This window comes from Papaver somniferum, unplaced genomic scaffold, assembly GCF_003573695.1.
Source record: "Papaver somniferum cultivar HN1 unplaced genomic scaffold, ASM357369v1 unplaced-scaffold_135, whole genome shotgun sequence".
NCBI classification, from domain to species: domain Eukaryota; kingdom Viridiplantae; phylum Streptophyta; class Magnoliopsida; order Ranunculales; family Papaveraceae; genus Papaver; species Papaver somniferum.
Window position 1 is genome coordinate 269,874 of NW_020622713.1, and position 16,003 is coordinate 285,876.

Sequence of the window (16,003 nt, forward strand, 5' to 3'; positions counted from 1 at the left end):
TAATGGATCTCCCAAGTGGCTCTTGCAAATATCTTGCGAGTGCATACTTTCTTTTCGCCCGCACTTCAGACTAAAGTACCTAAAAAAAATCAAACAAACTGCGTAAAAGAACTAAAAGAACAATAAAAATAAATTATTTACAAAAATTAAAAATAAGCTATATACAATGATATCAACTAGCGAGTATTTTGCTACCACTCCCCGGCAGCGGCGCCAAAAACTTGGTAGGTTCGGAAACCTACAATAAAATACAAGTGCACAGTGTCTCACTAGTAGAACAATGGCAAGTACAGGTCGTTCCCACGAGGAGTGTGAAAATACTACTTCTAACTAATACCAAGACCAAATAATCAAATAGATAATGTTTAATGAGTTTTCAGAAATTTGAAACAAATGAAACAATAAATAATTTTAACGAAAAACAGAATGATAGAAGGTTGTTAGGATTTTCGGTTTCCACCAATTAATTATGCAAACTCTACTAATCTTTAAAAATCTATTCCATGCATTTTCAAATATTGTTTCTCCGCTCTAGTTTTCTTCGCTTCATGAGTAGTGATTCTAAAGCATTACCTATCTATCCTTGCATACCACGTCTAGGGATTTAACCGAAGCACGAAATATCAATTCAAAAGCATAAATAATCAAGAAAATCACATGAACAATAAAATACCAAGCTATATGAAGAAAAACTACTAGTCATTTAAATCATTATTGAGCATATAAATGTAGAGTTTACACAATTAAATTGGTTTCTACCCAAACCCTAACATAACTCTAGCTAGCCATGGCTTTCTCAAAAACCATAAACATATTAAAATCAAACTTTAGCTAAAGATAAGAAGAATCGAAAACAAAACTCCAAAATCCTCTCCTGTTTCTCTTCCATCTGTGGCCGGGCCGCCCCTAGTATATTTTGAAACAACACATAAATATAGCTCACAAATGAATTCACGTTTTTCTTCTTCGTCGCCACATCACCTCCCAATAGAAGTCTGCCACATGTCATGAAAATATAAATTCACCCAATGATGTTGTGCCGCGTGTCATAATATGACGAGACATTGTAAAGTATCACCGAATCTCCACTTTCCATAGTATATGAATTTCATTTAGAAAGCATGATATTTTCTTGCATGTGCTGGGTCCCACCTTAACTGTATTTGCAAAATGACGTCAGTTGGCTTCAAATATTCCTTCAGATTCTTTATATAAATATAGCAAGAGAACTTATGTAAGGACAAGATATATTAATCTTTCCTTTTTCTTCATTTGCACGTGGTCATGGAGGTGATATTCTTCCATTCTTATGCTAACAATAATAAAGTCACTCTTGACCAATCTTAGGTGGCATTAGTGTGCTGACATCGACTCGCTTCACCATTAAGTCTCACATTTTGATGTTTATTCGCTGGATGATCGAATTCACTTGTACTTTCTGCAAAAGCACTAAAATAGTGTCATTAGTCAAAATATTGAGTCCTAGCTAATATAAATATGGGTATAAAATGTAGCACTTTCGTGCTTATCAACACCCCCACACTTATATTTTGCTAGTCCTCGAGCAAAACAAAGAATTGACCCGCTACACAGCTGGTCATATGAATATAGAGACCCGCTACACAGCTGGTCATATCATTTTTTTTCTTGTTTTTTTAGACCCGCTACACAGCTGGTCAAATAATAAGATAAAGAGAGAGAGACCCGCTACACAGCTGGTCATAGAAAATACCATACAAAAGACCCGCTACACAGCTGGTCATGACCCTAAAAACCATAAATAAAAATTTTTTTAAGACCCTACACAGCTGATCATTTTTTTTTGACCCGCTACACAGCTGGTCATAATTTTTTTTTTTAAATCCTAACCAAAGTGCCACTCCCCCACTTAAATATTACATTGTCCTCAATGTAATTGAGTCATCCAACGTAGAAATCAAGGTGGGAAATTATAAATTGCAAAAAAATAAACAAATAAAAATAAAAGATAGAGAAAAGGGAACAAATCTGATGGGTTGACTCCCAAGCGAAATGTATTGTTTCCCTGCTTTCAATAGCACATAATCTCAAACAAAATGAGGTTGATACCCCAAAGTAAGCTGCCAATCATATATATAGAGTCTGAAAAGTTGGGGATCAACCCAACCAATCCGGTCAGCTGAAAATATGCACCTGCAAAACTATAATCATCCAAAGATATATGTGAATCCATTCCCCATAAATAACAATCCTTATAATCAATCCATGCATTGTCAGGATATGTAAATCATTCACACAAAGAGGTATAAATTTTTCAATAGCTTCTAGTTGAGGTGCACGCCCTAAATCAGGTTCTAAATCAGCGGAAATAACTTTTATGGCTGATATTGGTTCCAGTTGAGAAAAATAGGGCACATGAACATATGTTGGCTCAAATGGAGCAATAATATCATGACTCATAGACCCGTTATCATCTAAAACGGTTTCGTTATCAATATCATCAAGAAAAAAAAAATTCTGAACTTAATGGCTTAAAGGTCATGGTCGAAACTTTCTCGACTGATGGAACTAGTCGAGACTCGAACAAAACTAGAGGTTCTAGTTTGGATTTCCATTTATTAGTGTCTAACAGCGGTGTGGAGTCTAACAAGGCATTGACTTCACAAATAACACTATCGTCATCAAAATCATACCCAAAATGAGCTAAGCAAACCTCTAATGGATCTCCCAAGCGGCTCTTGTAAATATCTTGCGAGTGCATACTTTCTTTTCGCCCGCACTTCAGACTAAAGTACCTAAAAAAATCAAACAAACTGCGTAAAAAGAACTAAAAGAACAATAAAAATAAATTATTTACAAAAATTAAAAATAAGCTATATACAATGATATCAACTAGCGAGTATTCTGCTACCACTCCCAGGAAGCGGCGCCAAAAACTTGGTAGGTTCGGAAACCTACAATAAAATACTGCAAGTGCATAGTGTCTCACTAGTAGAACAATGGCAAGTACAGGTCGTTCCCACGAGGAGTGTGAAAATACTACTTCTAACTAATACCAAGACCAAATAATCAAATAGATAATGTTTAATGAGTTTTCAGAAATTTGAAACAAAATGAAACAATAAATAATTTTAACGAAAAAACAGAATGATAAAAGGTTGTTAGAATTTTCGGTTTCCATCAATTAATTATGAAAACTATACTAATATTTAAAAATCTATTCCATGCATTTTCAAATATTGTTTCTCCGCTCTAGTTTTCTTTGCTTCATGAGTAGTGATTCTAAAGCATTACCTGTCCATCCTTGCATACCACGTCTAGGGATATAACCGAAGCACGAAATATCAATTCAAAAGCATAAATAATCAAGAAAATCACATGAACAATAAAATACCAAGCTATATGAAGAAAAACTACTAGTCATTTAAATCATTATTGAGCATATAAATGTAGAGTTTACACAATTAAATTGGTTTCTACCCAAACCCTAACATAACTCTAGCTAGCCATGGCTTTCTCAAAAACCATAAACATATTAAAATCAAACTTTAGCTAAAGATAAACGAAGAATCGAAAACAAAACTCCAAAATCCCTCTCATGTTTCTCTTCCAGCTCTGTGGCCGGGCGCCCCCTAGTATAGTTTGAAACAACACATAAATATAGCTCACAAATGAATTCACGTTTTTCTTCTACGTCACCACATCACCTCCCAATAGAAGTCTGCCACATGTCATGAAAATATAAATTCACCCAATGATGTTGTGTCGCGTGTCATAATATGACGAGACATTGTAAAGTATCACCGAATCTCCACTTTCCATAGTATATGAATTTCATTTAGAAAGCATGATATTTTCTTGCATGTGCTGGGTCCCACCTTAACTGTATTTGCAAAATGACGTCAGTTGGCTCCAAATATTCCTTCAGATTCTTTATATAAATATAGCAAGAGAACTTATGTAAGGACAAGATATATTAATCTTTCCTTTTTCTTCATTTTCACGTGGTCATGGAGGTGATATTCTTCCATTCTTATGCTAACAATAATAAAGTCACTCTTGACCAATCTTAGGTGGCATTAGTGTGCTGACATCGATACGCTTCACCATTAAGTCTCACATTTTGATGTTTATTCGCTGGATGATCGAATTTACTTGTAGTTTCTGCAAAAGCACTAATAGTTTCATTAGTCAAAATATTGAGTCCTAGCTAATATAAATATGGGTATAAAATGTAGCACTTTCGTGCTTATCAGTGACGAAAGTCATATTTGTTTCAATTACTTGAAAATCGCTTTGACGAAAAATAGTTTGTGAACAACAACTATATAACATCCTCTAAGAATGTTTCAATTCAAATGAGAGTTTGGAATATATAACCATGATTGGATATAACCATTTTGTGATAACTCATACTTGTATAAGTCCAAAATCCTTGAATCAAAGTATGCGTACTTTGCTGCTCAGGATAAGTAGAACTAAAGTCCGCGTACCAGTGCGCACACTGTGGGAAGTTCACATCCCCTGAATTTATGCTGGAGTTTTTGAACTGAAAACAAACTTAATCCGGGTACTAAAGCATGCGTGCCAGTATGCGTACTTAAGTAAGTTATTTTCTAAAAACAGTTTAATTCGTGAACTAAGACATTTATATATTAAGGAATGCAATCTTTGCAAACCGTGGCTATAATGGTCATGAATTGATTCGAGTGAATCAAAATTGTTTTTGTTTCGATTGTGTTTGTATACTATATGAGATCTAAGCAATTGAACAACTCTCTAACTACTTCCTTTGAGTCATTTTAACTAGTTGTGGTAAAGAAGAATAAGGTTGATATGAAAGTGCTCATATGGCTAACCATTGGTTAACTACCGTTGAACCAACGACTTGTACAAGTTTAGGTACGGTTACTCAAACCTAAATGAAGTTGCATTTCATGTGTGTATAACGAGCTAAGTTTGATCTAACGGTTGAAAGATATTAGCTTGAATCTAATCAGGTTTTCATCTAACGGTGAATATTGAATGCTTTGTTACCAAGGTAACTTAGATTGCAAACCCTGATTTGAAGACTATATAAAGGAGAACTCTAAAAACTGGGAAACCTAATCCCCACACCTCATGTGTGATAGTAGTTGTATGCTAGAGTCGATTCTCCTTTAACCTTAGGTTTCTATCGAGACCCTGTAGGTTAACGACTTGAAGACTTCATTGGGATTGTGAAGCCAGACCCAACTATCTTTTATATAGTTGCGTGATCTGATATTGTTGTTTCTAACATATTTGAGTACAATCGTAAGGATTGGATTGAGATTAATTTCTCTGATAGGCAAGATACAAAAGTAGTCACAAACATCTTCGTCTCATCGTTTGTGATTCCACAATATCTTGTTTCGCTAGTCGATTAAGATTATTGTGAGGTGATTGATATTTCTAGGTTGTTTTTCGGGAATATAAGTCCGGTATATCAATTGGTTCATGTTCACCTTGATTTATCAAAAGACGGAACAAAACTCGTATGTATTTCTGTGGGAGACAAATTTATTTATTCTTGTAGACTTTTCTGTGTGATACAGATTTGTTTATTAAAGTCTTCGACTTTGGGTTGTAACATATCTTAGTTGTGGGGTGATATCAATTATGGGAATCAAGTGCGTAGTATCATGCTGCAATTGTACCTTGGATCAGTGTGAGATTGATTGGGTTTCAACTACAGTCCAGACCGAAGTTAGTTTGTAGTAGGCTAGTGTCTGTAGCGGCTTAATACATTGTGTGTTCAATCTGGACTAGGTCCCGGGGTTATTCTGCATTTGCGGTTTCCTCTTCTGGTGTCTGTGTTATTTCTTTTCCGCATTATATTTTGTTATATAATTGAAATATCACAGGTTGTACGTTGAATCGATCAATTGGGAAATCCAACCTTTGGTTGTTGATTGAAATTGATTGATCCTTGAACATTGGTCTTTGGTACCGTTCAAGTTAATTTCTCTTGTATTCAATTAGACTCGCAGATTTCTATTTGCTTGAGTAAGTATTAAATAGATAAATTGAGATATAACTCTTTGATATACTTTTTATTAAGATTGAGTTTGACTGTCTAGTTGATTCTCTTAAAAGTATATTGGAGTTAGTCCATACAGATTGCTAAGCGAAATAATGTGTGTGGTTGTTAGACCCCCGCTTTTTCAATTAGTATCAGAGCAGGCAAATACGTTTAAAGACCTTATTAATCTGTGTTTTTAGCGATCTGACTCTACGAACATAAATTCTATCTCCATAAATGTACCACCAGTCTTCGATGGCTCGAACTACTTATGGTGAAAAATCGATAGCGTGCTTTTCTTCAAGCTCGTGCTTTTCAAACATGGGTATGTGTTGTTAATGGCTAAGATCCTCCGGTTAATACAGAAGGTTACGTATCTATACCTAAGGATATTGGTAGATATAGTCCAGAAGAAATCCTTGCTGCAAATCAAAATTCTGACGGCTTAAATGCTATCATACATGTCATTACCCCAGATCTTCAGCATCATGTGACTACGTGCACAAAGTCTAAAGAAGCCTGGGATATCTTAGAAACCGTATTTGAAAGGAATACCAGCGAAAAAGAAGCTAGGCTTCAAAACCTAAATTCTGATTGGGAAAACCTTCGTATGGCAGATGAAGAATCATTTGATGAGTTTAATCACAAAGTGTCTGAAATTGTTAATGCATCCTTTGCATTGGGTAAGACTATTCCTGAAAAGGACATTGTGATGAAAATTCTCAGATCGCTGCCATCCAGATACGAATCTAAGAAGCATGCCATCATTGAAGAAAATAATCTCGCAACGCTTTCCATAAATACTCTGGTTGGGAAGCTGGAGATCTTTGATCATGAGCATACGTCCAAATCTGGAAAGGATGTTGCTTTCAAAGCACAAAAGAACACCAAATTACTTGATAAAAATAAAGGTGTCTACATCTCTGAAGATGATATTTCTGAGGATGGTTCATCAGATGAAGATCTTGACAAGTCAGTCTCAATGATCACAAGACAGTTTAGGGATCTTCTTTTGAAGAGAAGTAAACGGTTTTCCAGAGATAAATCCAGGTCATCAGTTAAGCCCCATAATCGTATTCCTCCTAAAAATAGGAATAATGATGAAACTGATGACGAGGATATGCCTCAGTGCTGTAAGTGTAAAGGTTTTGGCCATTTTGCAAATGAGTGTCCAAATCGTATGAAATACACTGGGAAGGAAGGTCTAGCTGCAACTATTGATGAAATGTCTGACAACTATGATTCTAATGAAGACAAAAAATCAAGTGTTGCGCTTCTTTGCGAAAATATTGATTTTGATAATTGTAGCAATACATATATCAATCTCGATATTCTTTAAGAATAGAACTCAACCAATCTGGAAGAAAAAAATTGACCTTTCTGTTGGAAACTTTACGTTTAATGTTTCAGGTTCCACTATGTGTCTAGCAGCTTGCACATCTCAGGCGCCTGAATTATATTCTAGATTGACATGCTCGTGTTGTTCACTCAAAGGTCATGAACTATCCAAGTGTTACAAGAACAAAACACAAATTGAGGCATGTCAACAAACTTCAGCGAAGAGCGAATCGATTAGGAAACAAGCTCAAACTTGTTCAAAAGACCGCTGAGGTATGTAAGATTTTATCTTCGTCAAAGAAGTTAGTTTCCAAGAATAAGACAAGACCATTAGAAAGAAATTTATGGTCTAAAAATTATGAGAAACATGGTTCTATGAGTTCCGATCGAAAAGGATGTGGTGGAAAGATTATTGTCCACCCCAGTACAAATTAGATTGTGTTGGTTATGCATCTTGTCTCATGTGCCTGATCAAAAGAGATAAGATGTTGCACCTCAGGCTCTAGAAAAAGAATCTTTTTTTTTTTACTCTGAGAGCATTGAAACGTTTGGAATTCGTGCCACTTTTCATATCTAATTGATATTGGAAAAGTATTAAGTGTTTTCTAATAAAGAGGGTTATTCTCGACAATTTTACCCTTCTTGGAGTTATGAGTTATGAGTGCACGAACCTATGTTTAAAGGTTTCGTAACCCTACATTGTTTTTTTCCTTCTCTGAAACTCTTTTTAAACTTAAGGCTGCTTGTTGAGTTTTTGTGATTCCTCTCACAAACCCGGTTGCATATGGATACTCCAAGCATTATGTCTTCTAATAGAAAAGATGTTAATATGATTGTTAAGCCATCAATCATGAAGGAAAAAGAAAGATCTCCTTTACCTCCAACTTTGAAAAGAAAAAAGAAGGAATGTGAGGAAGCCAAGAGCCGTTCCTTCAAATTCTCAGAAGTTTTCTGATGTTCTTGAAGAGTTGAAGGAGACAAGTGATCGTTGTCGTATGCGTCAAAAATAAATTACACTTTCTCACTACTCAAAATATATAATATATCAAGGGTAAGAAAGGATCGTTCCCACAGAGAGGTCTAGGTTGTCGTTGTTTCGATTTCTTATATAAACAAAGGGGGGATTTTTCTGATTTTTATAAAGTAAACTAAAATAAAAGCAAACAAAGAAATAAACAAGCAAATCAAGATATAAAGATATTGGTTAAGGATTTCATTTTCAGACATAAACATGTTCTTGTTTTAATAACTAGAATTGATATTTAATCTCCCATTATCAAAGACCCTAGGTTACCTTGATCGCAAGTTTATCCCGCAAATCTCCTCTTATTATCAACAAACACATTAAAAGATGCGAATATGAATTCTATTTAAGAGAACAACCTAACGTGTAAAAGCACTAATCAAGTTTAATTCCCTAGATGCATTAAGTTCTATGAAATCAGGCCAATCAAAGCAATCGAACGTGTAAAAGCACTAATCCGATTTAACAAAGGTTATGATTCACTTGTGACTACTAGGATGTATCACTACAAGCAATATCCACAATTATGCTGCTTGCAATCAGAAATTTATCACTTTTGCGTATAATAAACTTTAATCTAGCAATAAAGATGAAAGCAAACTCAATTGATTCGCGACTCGACTAAACAAGCATTCAAATCATGCAACAATATTAATGGTGAATCATAAACGATAATACTGAGACAAAACTAATATATCAAACAAGGATTCATGTTATGTGAAATCAACTTTATCCATAACCAAAAATAATAATTTAGCTCATGTTCATGGAGTTCATAACAAGAAGAAAAAGAAAAGCTTTCATATTGTGAAACCCAAGAACAAAAGTAGAAGAAGAGATTATCCGTTAAAAAGAGATAAGGTGTCCACTCTTATATAAACTTCCTCTTGTTTTCCAACTTCTAAATCTCGGTCAAAGGCAGAAGCCCAGAACTGTCCACCTATACAGCCCACAAACCCATTAGATCATTTAATTGCTTTCCTGTAACTATCAGTTCCAGAGAACTGACAATGAATTCTCGCCCTCAATCCACACCACAAGACACGGAATAACTCAGCTCCTTACCTGCCTGTATCATCTGTATCATTCAAAACTCACAACATTTCAAACATCCATTCACTTCAATTTCAGTTCAACTGCAAACGTAAGTTCAATCTTCCATAAACCACCAGAACTCATTCTCATCGTCAATTACCAGAACCAGCATCTCCGCCTTGAACAGCCACAATCAATTCCTGAGTCTTACAATTCCAGTTGCGACTCGTTCTACAATTCTCAATAGTTTATTCCCAGCATAACCCATTTTTCCATGTCTGTAGCAGAATGCCGGCAACAGTTAATTCTGACATTCATCTGTCCACGGCAACAGTTTCTCATTTTGTTTATTGCCTAGGAGCTTAGCACCATTTTTTCCTTCCTTCACTGCAAACAGAACCCAAAACTCCACCAGTTTCTTTACCTGTAATACAGCTCACGACCAGAGACTTGAGCCATCCCTTCTCATCACAAACCAACTGAAACTTCAAATCAAATCCAACTTCTACAGTTCCCTGCTCAGCTCAGTCCAACATTGCCATGATCAACTGCACATTCACCATCTTATTCTCTATATAACTCAGCTACTGCACCTGCTTAATCCTGGGTTATCTTCAACCAGTCCGTACCTGAGCTATTTATCACTGCAATAACAACACTTAGCTTCATCTCATTATCACTCTCAGCTGCTTCATTCTATCACAACCTGAACCATTAGATCACCTAATTCTTGTACTTACTGCATACAACTCACTCAATTCCTTGGCTTTGTTCTCAACTGCACAATCTATGTTCTCAGCATTTCCAGCATTAACAACATACTTCCCAATCCTACATACAACACAACAGCTGCAACAAGGCCATCACTGCCAAGCTCTTTTATCTTGTCTGCATTAGCTATTCCCTGTAATTCCTCAACTTCCATGTTCATATCACCAGCTCAAGCTCAACCATTCTAGCTCTTCTTTCGCATTCCTACATACTCTTGAATCGCAGCCAAACGACCACACTATTACAGCAAATCCAACTTCAATCCAATGCAGTTACCGCCATCAACTGCGCATTCTATCAGCTCCATTAGAAACAACAATTTCTTCCATTCCTTGTGACTGCGAACACTGACCCAAGCCATTCTTCCATTTCCATCTCACACAACCACAACCACCACTGCAACAGTTGCACACTATCCAGCTTCCATCTTCAAGCTCAACTCATCTGTCACTGCCAACCACCAAGAACAAATACCCATCTCTGCATCATTGCCAACATGAACTCCAACTGCCTATCATTAAACTCAGTCGAGCTCAAGACCCATCTACACAACAATCATCTCCATCCCAATCTTCATCAACATCAACTGCCAGCAGACTTCTTCTAATTCTTCTTCCTCAAACCCTAACTCTGAATTAGTTCATTCCCGATTACAATTTCCGGCAGAAGCTCACCATTTCTTCTCAGTAGCAGGTCTTCTCTCTCTCTCGATTGAATCGATCGAACACAGTTAAACCCTAATTCAATTTCCTCGGTAGCAACACCACTCACCGATTCCATCTCAGATCTCATCTTCAAATTCAATGTCATTCTTTCTCCCAATCTTCAACAGCAGATACATCATCTCTGCATCATCTTCTCAGTTCAAGCAGTAGTCAGTTGCTTTTATTTCTTCCTTTCTCTGCCGCCATTTCGTTTCTCAATTTCTTCTGAGTTAATGAACCGAAATGATTGACTCTCTCGACCTCAGGGTTTTGGTAAGAAGGACAATTTGACACAAGCACCCGTTCATTAGATAAGGGCTAACCAATTCAAAAGTGGCTTCTCGGTCCATGAAACCGACAACCTAATTCTCAGTTCAGCTCAACTGTCAGTTACGGGAGACTGACAGTTCATTCTTCACTTCCTTCTTGCGTACTTTAGCCCTCTCCAAGTATAACTCGCATGTGAATTGATCTTTTTACGCTTTACGCTTTAAATGAGTGATTTCTTCTCCTTTTGCTCCGAATGACTCCAAAACACCTATAACACTCAAAAGCAAACATAAGATACATAATTTACAAGAAAACTCGCAAAGAAAGTATAAATTCTAGATATAAAATTAGGTGCTTTAGACACCTATAAAATTCCCCCACACTTAGACTTTGCTAGTCCTCGAGCAAATCAGACAAAACAATTCTAAAATATACATACAACTCTGTGTCGTCGGGGCTACGGTCACACTTAGCATGTATAACAAGCCTTTAAACCCCTAGGTGTCCCTAGTGGACGAGTTATAGTCTCGTGAGGGCTTACTAGAGATATACCCACAAAACCTACTTTTCCAACTTACTAGTTCTCCGAAATGATAGCATCCAACGCGCTAAGAAGACATAGAAATTCTGCACACTAGTCATAAGAAGTTAGACACATAAATGAACACAATCTCATCCTTAAAAGTTGAGAGAGAAATACCCTTCCCTTATCGAAAGAAATTCGGGTTCGAAGTGATCAAAAGTCTCGACTCTGCCTCACATGAAAGGGTTTTTATGAAGTTGCTCTCAATAATAAATAGCTTTTTATGGGTCACACATGTGTCCAGGTAGGAATGAAGAGAGAATCCTACGACACCTTGAATGGTAGGAAGGAAAAAACCCTCCGAATTGTTTTGAAAACCCACATCTTTTATTCATTTTGAAAATCCTTTTTTATGACGATCTCTAAGAAAGGAAATCAACCACTAAACGAAGGTGGGAATATGCTTACTTACCTTGTTATCCGTTCGACGTGCAGTTAGCACCACTCTCACAACATCCATAGAAACGTCTTCGGCCTTAAATCCTTGTCTTCATCTTCGTCTTCGGTTTTAAACTCTTGATGATGAAATCTTAAACTTCGTAGAATCTTGACAATGAGATTCTTTCCTCTAATTCCTTGTTGCTTGAAACTTCATTGTGGATATTCCTTCTTTCCATTGGCTTTATTGAGAGAATACAAAACTAAGAACGAACTATACAAACCCAAAATATGATATAAAGGATTTTTCTTGTCTCTTTTTTTTTTCTTTTTTTTCTATTGAGACAAGAAAAATAAAAAAAATAATAATAATAATAATAAAACTAATAATAAACCTAACAAAATTTTCTCTTGTCTCTTTTTTTCTTTCTTTTTTTTTCTTTTTTTTTTCATTTTTTTTGACAAGGGACTTAGCATAACAATGACCATGTCCCAATTTTTTTTTTTTTAATTTTTTTTTTAGAACAAGAGAAAATAATATACAAATAAGATAAAATAAAAAATGCAAGTACAAAGGCCATGGTGTAAGTACTTTACCGCTTGATTCTTCACAACTTGTATGTCTCGATATCATAAACTCCTTGAACTCTCATCTTAATAATCTTCGCTGTTGTACAATAGTCTTCAACTTGTAAAAATACTGCTCCTTGTCTTGTTCCTTTACTTGAATCTGAAACCTGCTCATTTCTGTACCGTTGCTTGTAAACCTTGAACGTCTTCAACTTTCCTTCAAATTTGTGATGCTCCTCTTGTTGATGATGTGGTGTTTATATGGACCTGTTGGTGTAGAGAGAGATAAAGTGGATGGTGCTAACTGCGAACAAGATTACAAGTGGTATGTAGGTTAGCAATTCGATGTCACCATCATGATTGACAAAATAGCACTCAAGAGATCAAAGTAGTGCTTCTATTGGTGGGAGGTTGGGTAGCTCACCATTCTACCCGGAGTTTACGTACGGTGACACACACTCTAAAAGCACAAATTTAGACACGTACAAAGAAGTTAAGGTCGGTGCCTCTCATAATGTAACATGGGTAGTCTCCACTATAGGGAATCACAACTCTAATACTGAATTCAGTCTGCACCTTATTTGCCACTAGCATGGTTAAATCCAACTTTAACTCTCATACAAGTAAGAAACCGGATCATGTTCTCTGTCATCTCTAAGTTTAGTCACTCTTATGAGTATGTCGATGTAATCTTAGCGACATGTATACTATGTGACTCTAAACTAACTACAAGTTGGAGTTTTTTATTCACTAATTTACACAAAAGTTGAAAATTTTGAAAATTTTACAATGCAAATGCTTACCACTCCCCCACACTTAAACTTTACATTATCCTCAATGTAAATTGAATCGTCCAAAGAAAGTCAAGGTGGGAAATCTTATAATAATATGCGACAAGAAATCAGAAAAAGTAAATGCAAGATAAGAAAAAGCTAAAAACAAAACAAGAATATAAAAATGAGACAAGAAATACTCATCCTATGGGTTGCCTCCCATTTAGCGCTTGGTTTAAAGTCGTCAGCCCGACTTGCGCGACGAATTCCCGATACACCAATAATCTGAAAAGTTGAGGATCCTTCCATAGAACCTGTTTTGCAAACACTAGCTTCACACAAATATTAATAATATAAAACAGAAATGAAGCTATTAACCGATAAAATTTTCCCCCACACTTATTCTTGTCCACACTTTCGAAGTGTATAAAGAATATAGAAGTCAAGAACTACCACGGTTTCTTGTTCCAAAACCTGCATAGTATGAGAATCAAGTATCTCTAATGGAGGATATAGAGAAACAAAGTCATTTAAAAATGTTTCCGGAGCACATACATTCAAACCAATAAGAGGTAAAGGAGAAGAATCAATATGTAAAGGGTTAGACAAACCTCGCATAATCTCTTGTAGCACGGAATCCTCTTCGTCCTTGAAAAACTCAAGTGAATTACTTACCTCTTGTATATCATGGTCCTCTATCAAACTTTGCAACCATTCTTCGTCCGTTTCTTCCTTAACCAAAGTCTCGACATAAACATCATCATTACAATTCTTTGCAAGCTCAATTGGGTCTTCCAAAATATTGGTCATATCGGTTTCATTCTCAACAGACTCATCTTCGTTGTAAGGCACATACTCTTTTGCGGCTCCAAATTTCGCTATAAGGAACTTTTTTAGAAGACTCAAAAATGCATCATCCTCAAGCTCCACCCTTTGAATAGGCTCTTGATCATTATTAAGATCAATGCTTGAGTTATCTACAGAAGTGTCATCATAGTCTTCTTCGTCTTCATCTTGATCCCAAAAAGATTCCGCGGTACACCTTTGGGAAATGTCACCATGAGTTGGTTCAAGCGATGTATCTTCATAATCATCATCACTTTCATAGTTAACATAAGATTGGTTCTCACTGAATTTAGTGTTGCTAGTCTCAAACTCATCCTTTTGAATAGGTGAATGATCATTATTAAGATCAAGAGTTGAGTTAACTACACAATTATCAATGAAAGACCCTAAAGGTTGGCCTTTTCAACATTAGCATCAATCAAATATTCATCACAAACCACAGGCACATTAGAATAGTTATTGTTTTGAAAACAAAGTTCTTCTTCATACCTTTCTTCTTTGTATTGATCAATATCTCTTTGTAAGTTAGCAATACCTTCACGAAGTTCTTGGAGTTGCTCGTCTGTAGTCTCTTTAGCTTTTTGAAACTCTTATTGTACAAAGTTGGAAAATTTGTCCAATAAGTTAGAGACTTGTTGTTCACGAGTATAAGAATCTTCCAATCCTTATGGTTGATCACACACATACCCGCCATAAGGTTGTTGATACGTATGAAGACCACAATATTCCATAGGATATTGATCATAGTGTAGATGGTGGATTTTCGACAAGGGATAAAATCGTAAACTCATAATTATATGAAGCTCTGATCCAGCAATCAGACGTGAGTATTGAGACATGGGTCTCTCATCGAATTCTCAACGGAGAGTACTTTCTCTCAGAGTACATGTAGATATGTAGTCTCACGACTGGACAACGTCATCTCATGAATACTGAACACTTTCAGTGATTATTTCTATATAGTATCACGAGATGGACGGCTCCTAGACAGCTTGCTCTGCTAGTATAGAGCGATAATGTCTTCAGGAACAAACAACGAGTTTACCCTGACTATATAAAGGATATGACTTACCGACAAGCTCATATCGGGATAATTAATGCTCCTAGACAGCTTGCTCTGCTAGTATAGATCTACAAAGTTAATTATTCCTAATTAAGATTAATTCTGCCGTGACATTCACTACTGAATTCCCAGAATAATCTATTATTGCTCATATTCCATGGTCGAATCCACGACTGTTCCCATGGAATGGCAATAAAAATTGCTCTTATTCCATGGTCGAATCCAGGATTGGTCCCATGGAATGGCAATAAACAATTGTTCTGATTCTATGATCGAATCCACGGCTTGATCTCATAGAATAGCAATAACTATATTATCTCATTACTCCGATTTCATGATCGAATCCACAACTGGTCTCATAAATGGTAATAGATAAATCTTAATTACTCCGATTCTATGGTCGAATCTACGATCCCATGGAATGGTAATGCTCACTTTATTATTCTGAATTCGTAGTCGAATCCTCAGCTGATCCTATGAATTAATAATAAACATCTTATTGCTCAGTTTTGTGAATTATTCTCCATCGAATTCCACAATTAGTAATAAATAATCAACAACCGGGCGTCTGAGCTACCTCTAAGTAAGCCCTGATTCAAATGGTGACGGTGTATTCAACGACGATA